Source organism: Sorex fumeus, unplaced genomic scaffold (genome assembly GCF_029834395.1).
Source record: "Sorex fumeus unplaced genomic scaffold, SorFum_2.1 ptg000079l, whole genome shotgun sequence".
NCBI classification, from domain to species: Eukaryota; Metazoa; Chordata; class Mammalia; order Eulipotyphla; family Soricidae; genus Sorex; species Sorex fumeus.
Window position 1 is genome coordinate 4,565,050 of NW_026606136.1, and position 24,959 is coordinate 4,590,008.

Consider the following 24,959-nt stretch of genomic DNA (forward strand, 5'->3'; position numbering starts at 1 on the left):
GCATATGAGAACTCATAGTGAAGAGAAGCATTATCAGTGTCGGAAATGTGGGAAGTCCTTTAGCTCATCCTCAATGCTCACTGTATGTAGGAGAACTCATTTGGGAGAGAAGCCTTATTTGTGTCAAGAGTGTGGGAAGACCTTTAACACATTGTTAGTGCTCATTATACATAGGAGAATTCATTCATTTGTATGTCAGAAGTGTGGGAAGGCCTTTGGCAATCCTCAGTACTTAGTATTCATAGGAGAATTCACTCTTGAGAGAAATGATCTGGTGTGGTTTGGTGCTCATTAGCTCCTGTGTATCTCCGTTCTTAGAGTACATAAATGGGATTTACTTATTGAAGTATGTTTTATGTAATTTATTGCACTCTTGGCAGGTCTTCGGCGTTAGTCCTGGCATTACTCTGGATGACAGAAATGGAACTCAGAGAAAGCATGTTCAACACAAGCATTAAGCTACAGTACTAACTTTTGGCCCCATCCTCTTGGTTGAAAATATGTTTCTAAAGCTGCATCCTGGTATTTCCTTGTAGGCGAGAGTTCTCTACTTGCGTGTTTTCAAGGGGTACAGTGTTCACTGTACAGTGCTCTCTGATGTTCGCAGCAGCCTTTGGTCCTTTCCAGTATCTCTCCAGCTCACTAGGTTGCTACTAGGCCAGTTCCTCTGCATGTTCAGGGCTGGCTTCAGAGTCACTGCTTTCATCAACACCTTGATTGATGACTTCCCGGAGAAACTCATTTTCCTGTTTTACCTTGAATCAACCTGCTTCTGTTTTTTATGATGAAAATATGTGTGAGAACATTGGTTCCGTGTTTGACGAGTACAGGATCAAGGCACTCCACCTTAAATCGCTGCCCTAAATTCTGTGACCGATCTCTCCAACTCTCGCCTCTCCTCTCCTTTATCCCCCTTCCACTGATTCACATGGGCTGACGTAATGGTCTGTCTACACTTGGAACCTTGCACTTTAAAGCTCCTTGATGATGAATGATGTCACAGATGGGAGTCTTCCATGTGCACGTTTACTTCCTAATGATGTCAAGAGGATCAGGCCTCTTACGGGCACGTGTTTTAAAGGACAAAGTGATACTTCACTGTTAAAGGAGGACACTGAAGGCAGATTAGTGGCAGAACGTGAGGATCTCTCACCTCAGGTCCCTATGCTGCGCCAAGTTTTTGGGGTGCTTTTGTGGTTATTTTTCACTCCCCCATATCTCGTCGGTTCCTGAGGCCCGACTTGCTTTGCAGGCTTTATGAGGATGCAGAGCTTTGGTGGTTGCAGTGGGGGGAATTTTGCTCAGCACAGTTGTCTTGGGTGTGAGTGTGTGATCCTTGGGGATATCTTTGCCTCCAGCTCTGTGATGAGGCAGTGTCACCTGGGTGCATAACAGAGAATCGGGTCTGTGTGTCTTTGGTGGGGATGCCGGACCTGCTGAGGGCAGAGGTTTTTACCATCTCAACCCTCTTATCCAGGGGTTGTGACGGACCCTGTTCTGAAGCTTTTGGTGTAGACATGCGTATGTAAAACTTCCAGATCACTTTTAGGGGAAGCTCGTCAGCCCCCAATGGCGAGAGACCCTGTTGAAGCCCTTCGTTTTCATTGGTAGCCGCCAGGAGGAATCCTGGGGTCCTGGTCCTAGCATGTGGCCGGGGGTTGTAAATGAATATTTACTTTTCTGACTATTTTGGCTGGTTGTTTTGGGGGGTGAGCACACCTGTAGTTCCCCAGCAGTTACTCCAGGCTCTATTTTCCATCAGTGATCATAGTTTCATATGGGATGCTGAGGGTTGATCGTTTTCACTGTGGGAAGCACTGTATTCTCTTAACTATCTCTCTGGCCCCACTTTGGTGTCTTTCCTGATAAAGAATTTCTGCTCCCTCAAGTTAAGTTGAAAAGCATCTCTCATCTTGGTATGCTCCTTGTCCCTGACTAGGCGATCCCAGCTTTTGGGGGTGAATACTGTGTGCAAAGGGTTTTTTTAAACAAAGGGTTTTTTATTTTTTCTATTGTATAAGGTAGTTTAATACATTTGATTACTTTTCACATTCAAACACCAATCCCAGCTAGTTGGGTTTTGTAGGAGGGGGAGATATTTGTTTAGGGATCACTCCTGCTGTATTAGAAAGAAATTTATTTAAAAATAGCCCGAGTGGTAGTAGGGAGGGCTCTTACCATACTCAAGACTAACCCAGGTTCAATTCCTGAAATTCAACTCTCACAAAGATACACAAGATAATTTTGTGAGCATAATGAGGCTAAAGGTTTGAATGAGGCAGACTATCCTGAGGATGTGGTCCTTGCCTATGGCTAGAGTTAAATGAATATTTACTTTTCAGACAATTTTGGCTTTATTTGGGGGGGGTGTCATACCTATACATGCTCAGAGGTTGCTCCAGGCTCTAGGATATTCCCTCAGAAATAATTTCCATCATTCCATCAAAATAATTTTCGTCCATCGCATGAAGCCATGTGACCATTGTTTCACATGGGATGCCGATGATTGATTTTTATCATTTAGGGAAGCACTGTATAATCATTTTTTCCTTTTTTAGTCACATGCAGTGATGCTCAGGGTTTACTTCTGGTTCTGCACTCAGGAATTACTCCTTGCAGTACTCATGGAATGCTGGGAATTGAACCCGGTTTGGCCATTTGCAAGGCAAACACCATACCTGCTGTGCTATTACTCCAGTCCCAAGCACCAGATACGGTTAACTATCTAACCGGCCCCACTTTGGTATCTTTTTTGCTGGTAAAGAATTTCTGGTTCCTCAATTCAAGTTGAAAAGCATCCTTCCATTCTTCATCAAGTCCCTGACCCTGACTAGGCGAGCCCCGAATGTATGGTTGATATTGCTTGTAATGGTGTTCTTTTGAAAGCAAATTGTTTTTTTTGAGGGGGGGTATGAGGAGATATTTTTTCAGGGATCAATCCTGATGACTTGGAAGGAAATTTATTTAGAAAGGACTGGGGTGGTGGTGTTGTGGAGAGGGCATTTCCCATACACAGAACTATTCCAGATTCAATTCCCAGAATTCTAGCGGTCCCCCAAGCCACACTATGGGTGATCCCTCAGTGTGAAACTTGGAATAAGCCTTGAGCTCTGCCTGTTGTGGCCCCCAAATTGAAACACTCACACACACAATAATTGTGTGAGCAAAAAGAGCCTAAAAGTTTCTCTATGTGAGACCCTGTGACTGCCCCCATGGCAAATCACTTTGGGGGCTGTGGTCGCTGTGGGCAGCCTTGAAGCCCAGAGGGTGCTTAATCAAAGGAGCTCCTGGTCTAGGAGTCAGCCCCCGGATGGGCCCATAAGGATCTTCCTGTGGGGCCTAGGTTGGAATCCCGGGTCTCAGGGCTGCAGTTTCCTGCCCTGTAGACAGAGCCAACACTTCTGTCCTGATAGAAAGCCTGAATTCCAGCCTGCCATGCATTCTCGGGAGAGGAAGGAGCATCTGGTAGTGTCTCCCCAGGTGGGCCCATGACTTGGTACTCAAGGGAACCTGACATCAGGACATATCCAGAGGCAGGAACTTTCCAGGTCAGGGCTAGAGGTTTGTCAGTTTCTCGACTCACAGCTCTGACTTCTCCAGGTCTTTGTTTGAAGTCATGCTTCAAGGCTGATCCATGAAATAATAGGCAGGACAAAATGGTCCTAAGGCTTGGTCTTGGATATTGTTGGCAAAAAAAAAAAATCTTTGTGAATTTTATTCCTTTAATAAAACTTTAATAAAGACTTTCTGCTGCATATGCCATCTGTTCAGTCCGTCACTCTACATCTATCCTGGATCTGGCGGCCTCCAGATGTCCTGGTCATCTGATTGAAGGAAAGAAACAAAACAAAACAAAATGTTGCTTACCAGAAAGTACCCGGTCAGGAAAACTTGGAGCCTGGCCCTTTAAGGCTGTGCCTGGCCCTGTCGGTGACATCAAGGTAGGCGGGCCTTTCCCTCCTGCCCTTCACCCTAGGTGGCACCGCTGGAACCAGCAGAAGTTCTGCCCAGCCCCGTTGTTGCCAAATGTGAGCAACTGGGAAGGACCCGGCGTGGGGGTACCCGCGGAAACAGGGGGTCCAGGTGGGCCAGTTTCCTCTCTGGCCGCCGAGTGGTCGCTCTGGGTTCCTCGAGCCCCAGGTGTCCGCCTTGTGAGCTGCGGGGTCGCTCCATGCGTGTGGGGGGGCGGCCCCTCCCCAAGACGCCGGGCCCCTGCCGAGAGGTTCATCTAATACATCAGTTGTTTTTTTACGAAACAAGGGAGGCTTTCTGAAGAAGACTTATTTAGGAAGATGCGTGGGGGCGCTAGTCTTATAGGGGGGTCACTGGCCTGCACACAGCCGCCTGGTTCAATCCCAGTGAACACACGGGGTTTCCCGAGCGTGGTGGGAGTGATGGCCCCCAAATCTAAAGAAATCGGGTGGTCAGAAGTATCGGGTTGGTGCAATGAAGGTCCCTCGGAAAGTGTCAGAGACAAAGAAAATAACGGAATGAACAAGAGAAAGTCTTTAAATTATTGCTTTGTGTGTTTCAGGGCCACACCCCTTGGTGCCCAGCGCTGACTCACGGCTCCGCGCTCAGGGATCCCTCCTGGGAGCTCAGGGACCCCATGGGGTGTCGGGACACCACCCTAGCGGCCTCCTGGCTCACCCATTGCTCAGGCTCACAACCGAAGAGAAAGTGTCAAGAGCCAGAGGATGCCTCAGTTTCCCTGCCAGGCCATTGGGGCGTGTGCGGCTGCCCCACTGTGAGCTCCTTTGCGAGGACGGTCACAGCTGGGGGTAGGGGATCATCCGGGAATGTCCCCAGACCTGTTGCTGGTCACCTTTCATTTCTTAGACTGATTACAGTCAGGACTAAAGGGCCATTTCCCCTTACCAAAGGTATCTGTGGGAGGCATTTTTTTCCTTCTTGTTTTCAAAACAATTTTTGTTCAGGCCTAACTCCTGGCTCTGCACTCAGGGATCGCTCCTGGCCATGATCGAGGGTTCCTAGGGGATGCTGGCCTCAATCCTGGTAAGCATCATACAAGGCAAATGTCCCCTCAATGTATTAGGTTCCTGCCCTATGGGGGATACTGGAGGCGATTCCTCACTTGCTTGGGATTCAATAGTATTTGGTGGAGCTTTTGACTTTCACATCCCCCCCAACTTCAGTAGGTTCTCGGGGTCCCACAGGAAACTGTAAGAGAATGCAGAGCCTGGTGACAGAGGAGGTGGTGCATAAGGGATGTTTGGGGCCACAGGGGTCCTGCAATCAAGTGTGCAGTGTTAGCAGGAAGTAACCTCTGCACTTTCAGTGCATGCCCCGAGCCCTCTCACAAAGGATATATGATCGCTGTGGCTCCCTTGCCTTTACCATTTTTTTCTTTTTCTTTTTTTTCCCTTTATTTTAATTTATTTTTTTTTTACAGTTGTAGATTTACAATTTTTTGTGCTTTGGTTTCAATTATACAATGATCAGATACCCATCCCTCCACCAGTGCCCATTTTCCACCACCATGGATAATATCCCTCCCACCCCCATACCCCCACCACCCTGTCTCTGTGGCAGGGCAATCCCCTGTGTTCTCTCTCTCCTTTTGGGTGTTGTGGTCTGCAAAAGAGACATTGAGTAGCAAACATGTTCAGTCCATAGTCTACTTTCGACATGCATCTCCCCTCCTGGGAGGATCCTCCAAACATCCTTTATTTGGTGCTCCCTTCTCTATCTGAACTGCCCTTTCCTCTAGGATACCCGGCTGGCCTCTAAGTTATGGAGTAATCCTCCTGGTGCTGATCTCAGCTATTCTTGGGTATTAATCTCATACTTTGTTACTTTATATCCCCCAGATGAATGCAATCTTTCTATGTCTATCCCTCTCTTTCTGACTCATTTCGCTTAGCATGATACTTTCCATATTGTACCACTTGTATGTAAATTTCATGACTTCATCTTTTCTAAGAGCTACATAGTACTCCATTGTGTAGATGTACCAAAGTTTCTTTAACCAATCATCTGTTCTTGGGCACTCAGGCTTTCTCCAGATTCTGGCTATTGTAAAGAGTGCTGCAATGAACAAACAAGTGCAGATGTCACTTCGACTATACATTTTTGCCTCTCAGGGATATATTCCCAGGAGTGGTATTGCTGGGTCAAATGGGAGCTCAATTTCTAATTTTTTGAGAATTGTCCATACTGTTTTCCAGAAGGGCTGAACCAGTGGACATTCCCACCAACAGTGAAGGAGTGTCCCTTTCTCGCCACATCCACGCCAGCATCGGTTGCTTTTGTTCTTTTGAATGTGGGCCAGTCTCTGAGGTGTGAGATGGTATCTCATTGTGGTTTTGATCTGCATCTCCCTGATGATTAATGATGTAGAGCATTTTCTCATGTGCTTTTTTGCCATTCGGATTTCTTCTTTGAGAAAATTTCTGTTCATTTCATTGCCCCATTTTTGGATGGGGTTGGATGTTTTCTTCTTGTGGAGTTTAACCAGTATTTTGTATATCCTGGATATCAACCCCTTGTCAGATGTGTATTCGGCGAATATCCTTTCCCATTCTGTAGACTGTCTTTGTATTTTGGTCACTGTTTCTTTGGAGGTGCAGAAGCTTCTTAGTTTAAGATAGTCCCATTTATCTATCTCTGTTTTCACTTGCTCGGCCAGTGGCGTGGCATCTTTGAAGATACCATTAGCTTCAATGTCATGGAGGGTTTTGCCAACTTTATCTTCAATGTACCTTATGGTTTCTGGTCTGATGTTGAGGTCTTTAATCCATTTTGATCTTACTTTTGTACATGGTGTTAGGCAGAGTTCTGAGCCTATTTTTTTGCATGTAGCCGTCCAGTGATGCCAACACAATTTATTAAAGAGGCTTTCCTTACTCCACTTCACATTACTTGCACCTTTATCAAAGATTAGATGAGCATATGATTGAGGGGAGATGTCAGTGTATTCAACCCTGTTCCATTGGTCTGCAGTTCTGCCTTTGTTCCAGTACCATGCTGTTTTAATTATTACTGCTTTGTAGTACAGTTTGAAGTTCGGGAGGTTGATTCCTCCCATTTTCTTTTTCCCAAGAATTGCTTTAGCTATTCGTGGGGGCTTATTGTTCCATATAAATTTCAGGAGTGTTTGCTCCATTTCTTTGAAGAATGTCATGGGTATCCTTATAGGGATTGCATTGAATTTATACAATGCTTTCGGTAGTATTGCCATTTTGACAATGTTAAGTCTCCCGACCCATGAGCAGGGGATATCTTTCCATTTCCTCATGTCCTCTTTTATTTCCTGAAGTAGCGTTTTGTAGTTTTCTTCGTACAGGTCCTTTACTTCCTTAGTTAAGCTGATTCCTAGGTACTTGATTTTCTGGGGCACAATTGTGAACGGGATTGTTTTTTTCATGTTGCTTTCATCTCTCTCACTGTTTGCGTATAGGAAAGCCATGGACTTTTGGGTATTGATTTTATAACCTGCAACTTTACTATACGAGTCTATTGTTTCTAGGAGTTTTTTGGTGGAAGTTATTGGGTTCTCTAAGTAGAGTATCATATCATCTGCGAATAGTGAGAGCTTGATTTCTTCCTTTCCTACCTGAATGCCCTTAATATCTTTTTCCTGCCTAATCACTATTGCAAGTACTTCCAGTACTATATTGAACAGCAGTGGAGAGAGTGGGCATCCCTGTCTCGTCCCTGATCTTAGAGGGAAGGCTCTCAGTTTTTCCCCATTGAGGATGATGCTTGCTGTAGGCTTGTGGTAGATGGCTTTAATTATGTTGAGGAAGGTCCCCTCTATACCGATTTTGGCTAGGGTTTTCATCATAAAGGGGTGCTGGATCTTATCAAATGCTTTCTCTGCATCTATTGATATGATCATATGCTTTTTATCTTTTCTTTTGTTGATATGGTGGATTATGTTGATTGATTTCCGAATGTTAAACCATCCTTGCATCCCTGGGATGAATCCTACTTGGTCATGGTGTATGATCTTTTTGATGAGTAGTTGGATTCTATTTGCTAGGAGTTTGTTGAGGATCTTTGCATCTGTGTTCATCAGGGATATTGGCCTGTAATTCTCTTTCTTTGTGGTATCTCTGTCTGCTTTTGGTATCAGTGTGATATTTGCTTCGTAGAAACTGTTCGGAAGTGTTTTTGATATTTCAATTTCGTGGAAAAGCTTAAAGAGCATCGGGAGTAAGTCCTCTTTAAAGATTTGGAAGAATTCACTAGTGAATCCATCCGGGCCAGGACTTCTGTGCTTGGGGAGACTTTTTATTACCATTTCAATTTCCTTGATGGTGATAGGTCTGTTCAGGTATTCCAGGTCTTCTTGGTTCAGCCTTGGGAGTCTGTAGGAGTCTAGGAATTTATCCATTTCCTCGAGGTTTTGATGTTCCGTGGCATAAAGCTTCTCAAAGTACTCCCTGAGGATCCTCTGAATTTCTGTGGTTTCTGTTGTAATGACCCCCTTTTCATTTCTGATTCGGTTTATTAGGGTTTTCTCTCTCCCTTTCTTTGTGAGTTTTGCTAGAGGCTTATCGATCTTGTTAATTTTCTCAAAGAACCAGCTTTTGGTTTCATTGATCTTTCGGATTGTTTTTTGGGTTTCCATCTCGTTAATCTCTGCTCTGAGTTTTATTATTTCCTTTCTCCTGTTCAGGTTGTGCTCCTTTTTTTGGTCCTTCTCCAAGCTCTTAAGCTGTGAGGTTAGGTTACTTATGTGTGCTCGCTCCTCCTTTCTGAGGAATGCTTGTAGAGCTATAAACTTTCCTCTTAACACAGCCTTTGCTGTGTCCCATAAGTTTTGGTAACTCGTGTTCTCATTTTCATTCGTTTCTAGGAATCTTTTGATTTCCTCTTTGATTTTCTGTCTAATCCACTCGTTGTTCAATAGTGCACTGTTTAATTTCCAGGTGTTTGATTTAGTTTTCTGTTTTTGTGTGTGATTTACTTCTAATTTCAGCGCATTATGGTCTGAGAAGATTGTTGATACAATCTCTATTTTCTTAATTTTATGGAGGCATGTTTTGTGGCTCAGCATGTGGTCTATCTTGGAGAATGTTCCATGTACGCTTGAGAAGAATGTGTATTCAGCTTTTTGTGGATGAAGTGTCCTGTATATATCTACTAAGTCCCTTTCTTCCATTGTTTCCCTCAAATGAAGTATGTTCTTGCTAAGCTTGAGTCTGGTTGATCTATCAAGAGGTGACAAAGCAGTGTTGAAGTCTCCCACTAGTATTGTGTTGCTGTTGATGTCTTTTTCCAAATCTATGAGTAGTTGTTTTAAGTACTTTGCTGGTCTCTCATTAGGTGCATATACATTTATTATTGTAAGTTCTTCCTGTTGTACAGATCCTTTGATCAATAAGAAATGGCCTTCACTGTCTCTTATGACCTTCCTCACTCTGAAATCGATGTGGTCTGATATAAGGATGGCTACCCCAGCTTTTTGATGGGAGCTGTTTGCCTGTAGGATTGTTTTCCAGCCTTTGACTCTGAGTCTGTGTTTGCTTTGACTATTGAGATGCGTTTCTTGCAGGCAGCAGAATGTTGGGTTCAATTTTCTAATCCATCCTGCCACTCTATGTCTTTTAATTGGTGCGTTTAGCCCATTGACATTGAGAGAGATTATTGTTATGGGATTTTGTCCCATTGTTCTGTTAAAATTTGGTGTATTTGAGGGGGCCTTTCTTGCCTTAAAGTAGCCCATTTAGTTGTTCTTGTAACCATGGTTTTGAGTCTATGAAGTTCTTGAGTTGTTGTTTGTCTGTGAAACTGTGTGTTGTTCCTTCTATTATGAATGAGAGTCTTGCTGGGAAAAGTATTTTTGGGGAGGCGTTTATTTCATTGAGTTTTTTTACTATGTCCCACCACTGTTTTCGGGCCATGAGGGTTTCATCAGAACAATCAGCTGTGAATTTTAAGGATGCTCCTTTTTAAGAGATTTCTTTCTTCGATCTTGCTGCTTTCAGAATTTTGTCTCTGTCTAAGGTTTTGGTCATTTTGATCAGAATGTGTCTTGGGGTATTTTTATTCGGATTTCTTCTAGCTGGTACCCTTTGGGCCTCCTGAATGTGGTCACAAGTTTTCTTCAGCTCTGGAAATGTTGTAGCAATGATTTCTTTGACAGTTTCTTCTTCATCAAGGTTTTCTTCCTGTACCTCTGGGACTCCAATAATTCTTATGTTACCCCTCTTGGCTTCATCACGATCTTCTCTTGCCATCTGTTCCCGAATTGTGAGTCTCTTTTCCATTTTCTGCTCTTTTCTGGAGAGTCTCTGAACTTCATCTTCGAGCTCACTGATTCTGTTCTCAGCCGCTCTTACTCTGCTGCTGAGGCCTTCCACTGAGCTTTTCAATTCGCCTACGAGATTTTTGAGGTCTGACATTTCTGATTGCATTTTCCTCATTTCTGCCTTCAGATCCTCTTGTCTTCTATTGGCATTGCTTTCCATTGTTTCTTTTAATTCCCTAAGCATCCTAAGTAGCTCCCTTCTGAATTCCTTGTCAGAGAGGTTGTCTAACACTACAGTACTGTTGGTGTCATCTGGGCTAGACTCTTCAATATGAAAGTTTGGTGGGCTTTTGCGTTGCTTTACCATTGTGAGAGGTGTGGTTTAGTCCTTCACGTTCAGTGTTACTATTCTACTTGATATGCAGTGTGAGTTAAGATAGGCTTATGAGTTATTGGCTACTGTGTTTCTAGTGGCTGAGCTAAACTAGAGAAGTTTCAATCTAAGAAGGTAGCTTATGGTTCCTATGGCATACATAGTGGGAAAATATTTCGCGGCCACGTTAGCGGCCGTGGCTCCGGAAAGAGTCCCTGGCACTGGGCGAGGAGTTGGGAACGTCTCCTGTTTGGAATTGGAGCCGTTCAGCTTTGTTGCTCAGAGCTGGGCCTCTGTGCCCGTCCCACGCAGATCAGGGGTTGAAAACCGGCTTTCTAGGGGCTGGTTCTAGCTGCGCATGCCCAGAGAGGGACCCAGGCCCTTGGGGGCGGGCTGTACCTGTTGGAATTCGCCTTTACCATTTTTTAAAATTAAGTTTTAGTAGTTTTTTTTTGCGGGGGGCAGACCTGACTATACTCCAGTTGGTGCTCAAGGAACCATATGGGATGCCAATAGTGAAATCTGGTTTTCCCCTTGCAAGAGAAGCACCTCTGCAGTGGTATTGTGTCTCCAGCCCGTTTGCACAGAAAATTTTTGATTTATTTTTTTTTTGAATTGTAGATATTGGTTCATAGCATGCAGAGCTCAGGACTTAGTCTAGGATGTGAGCTCAGGATCGTTCCTGGCAGTTCTCAGGGGGATCCTATCTGCTGTCGAGAATTGAATCTGGCTTAGTTGCTGGAAAAAAAAGCACCCTATCAACTGTACTATCTCTGCTAATCCTATGTAATTGTTTTCCACAGAAAAAGATCTTTTGGTTCACCTGTCAAGTGTTCAGCATAGCCCTACCCACTGACCATCTCTCCCAGACCAGGTGCGTGCCCTGCTGTTGGAATGAACTCCATTCGGAAAGGGGGTTTCCAGGGACCAGCTACACTAGGTTATACATGTCTCACCCTAGAGGCTGGTGCAGTCTGTCAGGAGGAAGTCTGTCTTGCTGCAGACCAGGCTTTGACACTCCGCAACCCAGGGGTCTCTAGCATCTACAGTGTTGGCCAAAACCCCTCAAAATTAACAGTAAACAATTATATAAAGGGCTAGAGTGATAAAACAGTTGGTAGGGTGCTTGCCATGCACTCAGCTTGCCTGTTTTCAATCCTCAGCATTTCATAGGGTCCTCTGAACACGGAGAGCTGTGGTGCAAAAACCCCCCAGTAAAAAAGTCTCACTCCAGAATTTGTCTTGGCAATGAGCATCTTTGAACTTCTTTTCGGGGGTTTGTGAACATCTCTCCTGCCTTTTATTTTCTGGTTTCCTCTTTTTGTTACAAACTTGGAGATGGTCAGGGACTCTGCCCCACTGTCTATGTGTCTCTGAGATTCCATGTCCCCCACCTTAAAGCATGTGCTCAGTCCTTTGGGCTCCTCTCCTGGGAGTCTATTCACTACTAGGGGAGCAGACGAGATTGGATTTGGGGCCATACCTTCCAGTGTTTGAGGACTGCATCCTGCTTTCTGCTCATTGTATCATTGGACAGTGGATACCAGAGGGGAACCCCCAGGCTTTCAGCTGGCTGGCATCTGCTCCAGCCTGGTGTACTCTCTCCTGCCCCTTTGTTGATATATTCATTGTAAGTTCTTAAATGTGAACATTCTGGAATACTTTCACATGAAATGCTGTCAGGAGGCAAAGGAGGAGTTGGAGGCTCTGAGAAAAATGACAGACTTTCACCATTAAGATTTCTTTGGGGCTAAGTGTAGTTCTTCCTCCTCTTTCTTACACAAAATCACATACCCAAAGGAGTAAAATTTTAAAGTCTGTGAAAGCTTGTTATCTTTTAGTCCTGGAGCTATAGCCCCAAAACAAAGACAAACTAAAGAAATGATTATTGAGAATATACTGCTGGATTTCACACCTCTGTCTTTGTCAGATAACTTCCTCTTTGCCTTTATTTGGTTGTGTGTTTGGCGGTGGGGGGTTTGGGGACTTGTGCTGGACCCAGCAGTGCTCAGGAATCACTCCTTGTGGATTCAGGATGTGAAGTTGAGTCTGCTGCATACATGGCAAGTGCCCTGCCCACTGGTTTCTCTTTCCAGCCCCTGCAACCTTTGAAATTGTATCTAGTTCTGCATTCTGGGAGTTAACCAGGCACCAGCAGCCCTGCTATGAACTCTACCAGCTTGCCCTCAACCCTGGTCCTTTGATCCCTGGTGGTCTTGGGGGACCCTATGGGATTCGGGGATGAAACCAGACTCAGCCACATGCATGACAAGTGCCCTCCCCCATGTGTCTGGCTCCCAGACCTTATTTCCATCTCTCACACTAGACTTATGTGAAGCTATTTTAGTATATTTTCAGTTAAAGTGGAACCAAGGGGCCTGAGAGATAGAAGAGCAGCTCAGCTATTTGCCTTGCCTTTACAGTGGGTACCCCAAATGCCAACCTACTTCTGCATCCCCTGAAGAGGAAGAAGCATCTGTCAGTGTCTCCTCTGGGAGGTTCTTGAGTTCAGGCCAAAGGATGAGGCCAGTGAGGACATTTCTGGTGCTAGAGAAGAAATTTCTGGTTAGAGCCCTGTGCCGGTTCTCTATGATGCTCGCAGCTCTGATTTATCCTCCAGGTCTTTGGATAGAGCTTCCTGCTGCTCCTGAGGAAATATAAGTTGGAGACAATGGTAACGCGCCATCTGGCAGACCGTCCCCAGGTAGGAGGAGAGTGACAAGATGAGAGAATGCAGTGACAGGAGCACACAAGTGTCCAGGGCCGTCTGTCTCTGAGTTGACTCTGGAAGTATTCCTGGGATGTGGCCACTGGTCGGAGTGCTGCATGCTCTGCTGTTTGACTACATTTTACTCCCTGTTTGTTTTGTTGAATTTGGGTTTTAGGGCCATACCCAAGTGATGCTCAAGGAGTACTCAGAAATCAGTGCTCAAGGATCCTACATTCCAAGTCTTAGGAACCCTTTGATGTGCTGGAATAAGAGTCCTATTTGTTCAGGTTTGTTTTGTTTGGCGAGCTGAGGTGAGGTGAGGTGATGGGAGGGTCACACCCAATGATTCTCAGGTCACTTCTGGTTCTATATTCAATATTGCACCTGGCAGTGCTTGATTGACCAGATGGTATGGTGGGGATCGCCCGCCCTACTCAGTGTCCCCAGACCGACTGTCCTTTACTCCATCCTGCTGCTATGTTTCTTTTCATATTTTTTGGCCTAGGGGAGGTGCTCATAACTTCCTCCTGGCTCTATGCTCCAGATTCACTCTCATCGGCTTTGGGGGCCTCTGGGATGTGCTGGTACCATATTAGCCCTGGCAGCTACAGTGACTCGGGCCCCAGGACATGCATTTCCCCTATTTTGTCCTTCTGCTCTGGAGAGCTTCAACCTGCTCAATCACACAGTCCCAGGCAGCTGGAGCAAAGGATCCCGGGGGCCAGCAGAGTTTTCCCTGATTGAGACACCTGCTTTCAGTGGGATTGAGGGTGTTCCTAAACCCTTAGTTCAGAGTCGTATGGCACACACATATGGCTCCAGAACCATATGGTTGCCAAGGATGAAATCCATATTTGTGTATCAGGAGTGTACCTGCCCCACTGTACTATCACTCTGGTCACAGGTTTATTTCATTTTCTATTTTTCTTTTTTGGCATTTTGGGTCATACCTTGCTATACTCAGTGGTTGTTCTGGCTCTGTACTTCATAATTATTTCTGGCAATGGTTAGGGGAGCATATACAATACCTGGGATTGAACCGGGGTCATCCGGTTCAGCCTTGTGCAAGGCAAGCACACTCCCTGCTATGTTACTACCCTGGGCCTAAGACATTAGTTGCTTTGGGTCTCCCCCTCTCAGACGCTGCACTATTTCACTGTGTGGGTTTTCTTCTAATAATTCTTGGGAGTCTCAGCATGACTCAATATATCTCTTAAACCTGAGTATTGTATCTCCGTGGGGTATGGGCATTCTGTGGTGAAGCCTTTTTTAGTTGCTCAAACCTTTTGAATCATAGGGAAACTCTTCCAGGAAAAAAGCCTTATATTTGTGAGAATCCTCTATCCTCAGCCTTACTGTGCGTATGAAAACTCATTCTGGAGAGAAGCCTATATATATTAGGAGTGTAGGAATGACTTTACTAGATCCTCTGGACTTACTGTACATAGGAGATTTCACGCGGGAGAGAAAGCATATATATATATATGTATATATATGGAATATGGGAAGGCCTTCATTCTCACTTCCAGCCTTGGTCAGGATAGCACACTTCATAATGGAGAGAAATCTTTTGTATCTGGAATGTGGGAGGGTGTTTGTTCTTTCCCCAAGTCTTTGTAATCTATGAAAATACATACCAGAGAGAAAACTTGTGTTTGTACGGTATATGGGACTGTCTTCTCTCAATCTAGGACCTTACTAAATAGTGGAGAGAAAGTTCATCAGTGTCTGCCATGTGGGAAAGCCTTCACTCTCCACTTAGGCCTGTCTATGCATATGAGAAGTTGTACTGGAGAGAAGCCTTATCTATGTGAGAAGTGCGGGAAGGCTTTAATGCATTTTCAACCTTCACTAGGAATATGAAAATGCATACTGGAGAGAAAACTTTTGTTTTTAAGGTATGTGCGAAGGCCTTTACTCAGTCTCTATAGGTTCCAAAGCACCAGAAAATTTACTGTGGAGAGAATCCTCATGCAAATCAGACATGTGGGAAGACCTTTAGTCTAACCTCATGACTTAATCAACGTATGAAAATTGATAGTTCAGAGAAGCCACTTCAATGTCAGACCATGTGGGAAGGCCTTCACTCTGTACTTAGGCTTTGCTGTGCATCTGAGAATTCACACTGGAGAGAAGCTCTCTCTATATATATATATGTGTGTAAATATATGTATGTGTGTATATGTAAATTTATATATGTAATGAATGTTGAAAGGCTGTTTTTGAATATTCATGCCTTACTTGTCATGAAAATGCATACCAGTGTGAAACGTTATGAATGTCAAAAATGTGGGGAGGCCTCTGTGTTCCACTCAGGCCCTAGGAGACAATGTTAAATTCATACTGGATGACTGATATCCTATTACCAAATCCCCAGTAAGAACAGGCCCCTTCAGTAATACATGGTTTGTTTGTATAAGGAGGTGGGGGTGCCCCAATGTGGAGGTAAGAAGGAAATAATCCTGGTAGTGTGGGACACACTTCCCATGATGTCAGTACATAAGGGAAAGGTACTTCCTTGTTATCACCCAGGTGCATCTATGCCAATGTCCCATTATTTGGACTCGAAGTGTCTGTTAACTTATAAATAGTGGGACTTGGTGATAGAAGCCAGGAAAAATTAGAACTAAATAAACATGTACCAAGTCCTTCCTTCCCTTCAGACTGTCAAGGCTCACCACTGTTTCATTCTTTGCTCCCACTCTGGTTTGGTTCACAGGCCCTACTTTGGTTTGCAGGAGTTTATGACAGAGATTAATCATGATGTTGCATCAAATCCTTTGAAATTAGAAAAACAGCAAACCTCCATTCTTCAAGCTCCCCTGTAGTATGTCTGGGGAGACACACTGAGCTGTTCTCAGGGCCTTCTCCTGCCTCCAAGGTCAGCAGTCCATGATTGGGGGGATTCAGGGAAACTTATGGTGTCCTTGGGTTGGTGTCCATGTCAGTTGTGTGCAGGGAAGTACCTTACCTGCTGCAGCATCTCTGCACTCTCAATATTTAGATTTCTATTAGATTTATAGAAGCATGAAGGAAAAAAAAATCCAGAAAGTATCAAGTTAGCAAAATGACCTTGGCAAGTTTCTTTAATAGGTGGATAAAGACACTTTGCGTGGACTTTACTGTGCATAGACTTTTGCTGGTTCTTTGAGATGATCAGTAGGCTCCATGAATCAAATATTTTACAAATGGTGGGAACATGAGAGATTCTCCAACTCCCAGCCCCATCACAGTAGGCAATTCAAACCTATGATTACTAGTAATAAAGGGCAGTTACATACCTGGTTCCACTGCCCTCAATTCATCAGTAGTTGGGGGAGAAAAAGAAAGGTCAAACTTTTGCTTGGAATCAGTAAAATTCTAATAATCTAATATTCTCCAGAATGTTAAACACTTGACATCTGTCCAAAATGTCAAGCAAGGCCACAAAATGACCAGTCTAGTTTACTACCTGGTAGTTTCATGTATGCTGCCATTCTGGGATGGTCCACATGCTACATTTAATTTACTTAATTATATGTTTTTGTTTGTGGTACACCTGGCAGTTCTTAAGGGTCACACCTGGTGGTGAGCGGACCCATTTGCGATGCCAGGGATGGAACTCAGGTCGACCAAGTTCATGGCAGGTGCCAACGCACCGTCCTATCTCTCTGTGTTTAAATTTTTGTTCTGAAACTGCCTCCTGGATTTTACTTGTAGGTGAGAGTCCAGTACTCATGTCTTATCAAGCGGTAGAGCAGTGACTGAAAGTGCTCTCTGATGTTCTTACCAGCCTTTGCTCCTGTTCCAGCTCACTTCGAATGTTTGGGCTGCTGCTAGGTCATTTCCTCTCTGCATCTCCAGGGCTCACTTGGGATTCACTGCTTTCACCTCGTCTTGATTGATGACTTCCCAGAGAAACTCATTGTCCCATGTCCCACCCACTCCCTGTCTGCCTGTTTTCTTTGAATGAACTCCCTTTTCACTTTTTCTGATGGACTGTGTGTGAGCATTGGTTCATTGTTTGTCCAGTACAAGGCAAGGGGACTTCTCCTTACTGCCTCGCAGCCCTCTACTGTGTGACCTGCGAATCCAGCATCTGCCTCTCCACCCCTTTATGTGAGCCCATCCCCCTTTCACCACAGTTTCACTTGGGTGGGCGTATTGATTCTCTCCACATTTCGAGTCTGGCCCTTTAAGGATTCTTGTGGGGATGGAAGTGACATCACAGTGGGGCCTTCCTGGTGCTTGTATTCCTGGAAACGGGGTGAGAATGTCATTGTTCACCTGGGTAAAGGACAAAGTAGGGCCCCTGTGAAGAAGTGGGACTCTGAAGGTCAATTCTGTGGCAGGATGGGGGTTGCCGCTTCTGAATCCATGGTACCCCCCCATCTTCACACTGAGCTGCGGGTCCCTGAAGCTTGGGGGGGCACTTTCGTGCTTGTGTTTCACTTGCTCCTCAATATCCAGGTAGTTTCTGATGTGCGGCAGAGCTTCAGGGGGTGCTGTGGGGGCTGTTCCGGGGTGCAGGGCTCGAGGGTGTGAGTGCGTAATCCTGGGGAGCTCCTGCGGCCACGATGCCTCTAGCTCTGCAATGGGGCAGCAGCAAGTGTGTGCGGGGTGGAGCACGGAGATTGAGGGCCTTCGGGGTGAGGGACCTGCTGAAGGCGGGGGCTTGGCCATCCCGACCCTCCCAGGTGACCCAGCAGTTTCACTGCTGTTGAATCTCTATATTCACTCCGAGGAGCAAAGCCGCAGCACCCTCCACCCCACCAATAGCAAGCGACCCTGTTCCCATTGTTTTTTTCATTGGCTGCCCAGGTGGGACGGGGCCATCCGAAGCTGTGGATCTGCAGGTACCTGGAGTTTGTCAATGGTAGTTTCCTTTTGCGGATATTTTTGGTGTGGAGAATGGGCGCTCTACATCCCTGGAGATACCCCGTGGGGTTTAATCTGTCTCTGGACTGAGGTATTATTCCTGGAGTGCTCTGGGGGCCATCGGGATGTAGAGGAATGATTGGTGTCAGCAAGACAAGCATCATACCAGCTTTACTGTCGGTCCGAACAGCAATTTCTACTCCCATATCAAGTTGCAAAGCCCTGTTAGACCCCTGTCTATCAAAGAAAGTACTGTGAGTAAAGGTTTTTTTTTGTGTGTGGGTGTGTATGTGTAGAAAGTTTGGTTTTCTTTTTAGAGGAGAGGGGCTGTCTCAGTGATAGAGCCACATTCTTTGCTATGGTTGCTGGGGGCAGCACTCCTGCCGGCCTGCAGGTGGCGCTGATGCATGTGAGCTGGCCTTGGAGTCAGCCCCTGGCGGGGCCTGTGAGAACCTTCTATGGGACCCAGGGAGGAGTCCCCAGGCCAAGGCAGTGCTGAGTTTTCTCTCCTATAGCCAAGCCCAGACCTTCTGTTGGGAAAGGCAGCACAGATGCCAACCCATTTTGCTTCTCCTGGGGAAATAGAAGCACCTGGCATGTCCCCAAGGCGGGTCTATGAGCCAGTATCCAAGGGTGTGACTGGTCAGAGCTGGGGAGTTGTGCTCCTCTCCAGTGCTCACAGCTCTGACATCTCCTCCAGGTTTCTGGTCCTCTGGAAAAACAGAGACAGGAGAAGATGGTGACATGTCATCTGACACACTGTCCCCAGGAAGGAGGAGAGTATCAAGATGAGGTGATGCAGTGACAGGAGTGCTTAGGCTTCCTGGGTCAAATATCTCTGAGTTGTTTCTGGAAGGATCGTGTGATGTGCCTCCTGGTCGGAGTGCAAGCCTCTCTGCTGTTTGAGGCGATGTTTGTGTCAGTTTTGTTGTATTTGGCTTTTGGACCACATCCAGCCCAAAGAGTACTTGTACCTCAGTGCTCCAGGATCGCTCCTGAAAAATATCAGGAACCATAAGGGTTGGTAAGGGTCGTAGGCTTGTATCTGGGTATTTTGTTTTCACTGGAGTGCTAAATCCAGTGATTCTGGGGATTATACTCTTGGCTCTGTACTCCGGCATTGTACCTGGCGGTGCTTAGGGGACCCTATGGGTTGGTGGGGTTCACCAGCCCTACTCGCTGTCTCCTACATGCTGTTCTTTTACACAGTCCTGCTGCTTTGTTTCTTTTCATAGTTATTTCAGTGCCACAGAGGAGATGCACAGGGCTTCTTCTTGGCTCTGTGCCCCGGATTCCTACCTGATGTGTATCACGGGCCCCCCTGGGGTCTGCTGGCCCCATTTGCTCCCTGGCAGCTACAGTGACTCAAGTATTAGGACAAGCATTTCTCTTAAATTGTCCTTCACACTCTGGAGAGACTCGCGTGCTCTGTCACACATTCCACTTTCACTGGCTGCTCTGTTTGCAGTTCTGAGCATGTGCTGGTCCAAGAGAGCTGGAGCAATGGATCTCTGAGGCCGGCAGAGCTATTGGGCTCAAGAGACTTTTGCCGTGTAGAGAACTATTTATGATGGCCCTGAACCATGATGAGAGTCCTACAGGCACATATGTGCATGCTTCATTGATGGCTGGACATTGAGTGCCCCCTTCTCCTTAGAACATGGGCTGTGAGGTGCAGGGGGTGTATGTTTAGTGTTCTGGGGTGAAAGCAGGGTCACTCCTTTTTGTCCCACTGCTTCTGTGCACAGTTGTTACTCTTGAGTGCTCATAGGAGCAGTGATTGGGATGCCTTGGGGTCAGGTGCAAGATCACCACCTTTAGAAACCTTCTAGTAGAGCAAACTCAGATTTTAGCAGATGCAGCTGTCTTAGATGTTGGGACCTGTCAGCCAGGAGGGTACATGGAGACTGGTTGCTCCCAAGGGAGCAGACTCTGAGCCACTCTAGGGCTCTGTGGTCCTAGCCTCCCAGCCCAGGGAACAGAGTAGAAACAGACCCTGACTTTCGCTGCTCTGTGTGTTGTCTCAAGACTTGTTGACCTTCCCCAATGTGGTCATGAGCTTCACCCCACAGAGTGGATGTGCCTCTCAGTAGATGTGCTACAGGCATATGATGCTGTATACCTACCAGCACTTGTGGGCTATTGGTAAGAGGAGTGTGGGACCGACTGTGTCTGGACAGACCCACGTGGGCTCTCTGTGCCAGGCCATGGCTGTGTATCCAACAGTAGCTGGGACTGTGATGGGCCAGGATGGTGGACAGTCGTGCGGTAGCTGTTCCTCTAGTTCCTTCCCTGGTTTTGTTTTAGGTGCTCACCTTTTGATAGTTGGGGCTTACTCTCAGCTCTTTCCATAGGAATCACTCTCTGTGGCTTTGCAGGAGTCTGTGGAGTGTTGGGCGTCTACCCAGGTGGGCCCCAGGCATGGCAAGCTCCCTATGTGCTGTACCATCACACATGTCCCTCTAAATAGTTTGTGCCATTTCCAAGTTCGCTTCTCAGTTTACTTCTTACGCCACGTATTACTTCTGTGTATTTGTTTTGGTTTTGGCTTTGGTTTTATTTGGGGGCACAACTGCAATGCTTCTAATTATTCTGAAGAATTACTCCTGGGAGTCCTCAGGGGCTATGGGGTGCTGAGTATTGAACCCATTTGCCATCTTAAAAAGCCTTACTCCTCCTACTGTTGCATCTGTCCCTCAAGTTCAAATTATTTGTTTTGTATTGATTGGGCTTTGGGGTTACCTGCCAGTACTCAGATTATTCCTGGCTGTGTATTCAGTTATTCATGCTATAGTCTGGGACCATGTGTGCTGCTGGGAATCAAACCCATATGTGTGTGCAGCGTCTGTCTCCTACCCCTGTAATGTCTCTCCCACCACAGTTCATTTATTTCTTAGGGTTTCACCTCATCAGACTCTGCTCTATTTTAGTCCTCGGGATCACTTCCAGTGGTTCTTGGTTCATCAAATCTCAGGGTTTGCCTCTGGACTATGCAGTGATGGTCATAGCTGATGGCTTGAGGGATCCTATGGAATATCAGAATCAAACCTTCATTGGCCATGAGCTAGGTCAGTGCTCCACATGCTGTGCTGTCTGCATGGATCCTTTTCTGTTTACTTTTAAAAACAGTTGCGGGCCTTGGCCAACTTTGTCCATTTTTTGATTTGTTAAGCTTTTGCGTTTACTGCACTCAGGCATCACTTCAAGTGAGCTGATGACATACCATGTGGTGCTGGGAGTAGAGAGCCAGTTCAGTGGGTACGGTGATTGTCTTGCAAGCAGTGACCATGGGTTCTATTCCTGGCATCCTATGTGGTCCCTGAGCAGTAGCAGCAGAGGTGATTCCTGAGTACAGAGTCGGGAGGAAGCCCTGAGCATCGTCAGGTGAAGATCCCAAACCAAACAAAAACAAAACTACAAATTGTGATGCGATCAAACTCCTTGGCTGTGTGCAATGTCGCGTCTATTCTATCACTGGTGTTTTCTGGGGCCGGATATTACACTCTTAAACTAAAAGCTAGATCTTAGCTCTTGGATAACCATAAATCTGTGTAGATTCTGTTCATGCCTTCCCACTCATTTACTCTCTTTTAATAGAGACACACGGGGTTTACTTGTCACCTTTTCCTCCTGAGCAATCCATGCTCCATCTCTGTAGGGCTCAGGGCATTCTGAATTGAAGCCTGCAGTGATCTCCTGGCTGGAAGGAGGAGCCCTGAGGCCAGTGAGGAAAGGCGTACATGCAGGTGAGTGTCTGAGAACCCTACTTGTCTCTGGCCCCGTCCAGTGTGTGGGGCCTCGAGCTCCTGGATTCAGGTGTCTGTGCAGTGCTCACGCTGCCCTGTGCTCCCTTCGCTCTCCATCATGGAATGATCATGTGCTTTACTTACTTTCTTGGTTTGACATTATTTTTCCTCATCTGCCAGTCCATGAGATTCACGCTCCTTTTTTCCCCCACCTTCTGTGCCTTACACCAGCACTCCGCAGCCTATAATGTTGCTGTACCTGAAAAATATTTTTTGCCTACATTCCATTGTTAATTTTTCCATTGTGTGTTGTGTTCGATTTCAGAACTTTCCTCACAGCTTCATGGTTTTTCATTGCAGCAATTTTGATTTGGAAACTGGTTCACTGAATTGGAGTGAGCTGGTAAGAATCGTACATTGAATATAAATACTATGCCAGTGGGATTGTTCACTGGAACAGGAATGTGACTTGAAAAGAGGAGGTCTGGCCAGTGCAGGGAAGAATTTGCGGGCTAATGCTGGGAGTAGAGGGCCTGTAGTTTCACTGGGTACTAAAATCAGTCATTTATAATCTAAAGATATTCCTATTATTATTATTATTTTCTTATTTCTTTTTTATTATTTCATCTAACTGATGCTGTGTAAAACAAAAACTCAGTTCAAGAATGTGAATGACATGCTCGGAATGACTATGTAAATCAAATTTTTCATCAGATATCTGATAATCAGTTTGGGATATTAAAATCAGTATTGAGTTAAAGCTAAATATTATCTAGGAAAATCTCAAAAATCTGTCTCCTCTAGTTAATTTTTGCAAATATTCATTCATTCATTCATCATCCTGTTATTCGTCGATTGCCTCGAGCAGGCCCCAGTAACATCTCTTTCATCCTAGCCCTGAGATTATATTCAAGGCTCTTTAGGAGAATGAGACCCATCATTGTTACTGGTATTTGGCATATTTGGTACGCCACGGGGAGTTTGCCAGACTCTGCCCTGTGGGCAGGCTACATTCGATAGCCTGCAAGTTTGTCCAAAGTAGGAATGAGATAATAAGATGTCATAAAAAGTTGTCCTGATAAGATGTTGCAAATATGTTTAACTCAAAATCAAAAAAGTTTGTATCTCTCTGATAATGATGTAGAGAACTTTTTCATCTGCCTTTTTGCCATCTGTAGTTTTCAAAAGGAAGTTGCTATTCATCTCGTCTCTCCATTTTTTGATAGGGTTGTATAGTTTTTATCTTGTAAAGTTCTGCCAGTGCCTTAACTATCTTGGCTATTAAGCCCTGATCAAATAAGTGTTGGGTAAATATTTTTTCCCATTCTGTAGCTGTCTTTGTATTTGGGTCATCTTTTCCTTTGAAGTGCAGAAACCTTTCAGTTTTATGTAGTCCCACTTGTTTAACTTTACTTTCACTTGCATGATGAGTGGTGTTTCATATTTAAAGATGTCTTCAGCTTCAACCTATGGAACGTTCTGCCTACAATTTTCTCTATGTAATGTATGAATTCATCTCTGCCACCAAGGTCTTTAAGCTACTTTTATTTTTGTGCATAGTGTTAGAAAGATGTCTTAAGAAAAGAGATTATTTTCTTACATGTAGCTGACCAGTTTTCCCAAAACCACCTCATGAAGAGGCTTTCCTTGCTCCATTTCCTATTTTTCACTCCTCAATTGAAGATTAACAGATCATATACCTGAAGGTCTGCCTCAGGATATTCAAGTTATTGATCTAAGTGTTTGTGTATATGCTAACACCATGCTGCTTTAATTACTTCTGCTTTGCATTACATTTTTAAGTTGGGGAAAGTGATGCCTCCCTTTCTCCACCCCCCCCCCCAAGTTATACTTCATGCACTTGTTGTGGAGAGGTGAGGAATATTTTTTCATATGAACTTCAGGGGTGTTTATTGCTTTCTTTTAAAAATGACATAGACATATTTACAGGGACTGTTCTTTATCTGTAATGCTTTGGGGATTATTGCCATCTTGATGATATTAATCATCCCAATCCATGTGCAATGGATGTGTTTCCATTTCCTCATTTTCTCTTTTATTTCTCAAAGTAACATTTTATAATTATCTTTGTATAGGTCTTTTCACTATTTGGTTAGGCTGATTCAGAGGTACTAATTTTTCTGAGGCATAATTGCCAATTTGTTTTCAAAATATCTTTTTTCTCTATTTCTTTACTTGTATATAAGAAATTCATAGACCTTTGCATATTGATTTTGCAATCTGCCACTCTACTATATAAATCTATTATTTCTAGGAAAATTGTTTTAGAGTGTTTAGGATCTTCTAGGTACAGTATCATGTTTTCTGAAAATAATGAGAGTTTGAATTCTGTTCCTTTCTAGATGTACTCGATATCTGTGCTTGCCTACTTGCTATAGAAAATGTTTCTAGCATTATATTAAATACAATATATAATATAACAATATAATATATTATATTTAATTAATATTAAAATATTAATATATTTAATATAAATAATTATATTATATTAAATCTAGTATTATATTAAATAAGAGTGGAGAGAGTGGCCAATGTTGTTTTGTGACTGAACTAAGAGGGAACTCTTTTAGATTTTCCGTTGAGAAGAAATCTTGCTGTGGGCTTTTCATAGATGGCTTGAAAATACTGAAGAAAATATTTTTTTCTTTTTTTAAATTTTATTTTATTGAATCACCATGAGATACAGTTACAAGCTTTCATGTTTGTGTTACAGTCATACAATGATCAAACACCCATTCCTTCAGCAGTGCACATTCCCTAACACCAATATCCCCAGCAAACCCCCCTTTTCCACCCTCCCCCTGCCTCCATGGCAGACAATTTCCCCCATACTCTCTTTGTACTTCTGGGTATTATGGTTTGCAATACAGGTACTGAGAGGTTATCATGTTTGTTCCTTAATATACTTTCAGCACACATCTTCTATACCGACTGATCCCTCCAACCATCATTTTTTTAGTGATCCCTTCTCTATTCCAGCTGCCTTCTCCCCCTGCTCATGAAACAGGCTTCCAACTATGGAACAATCTTCCT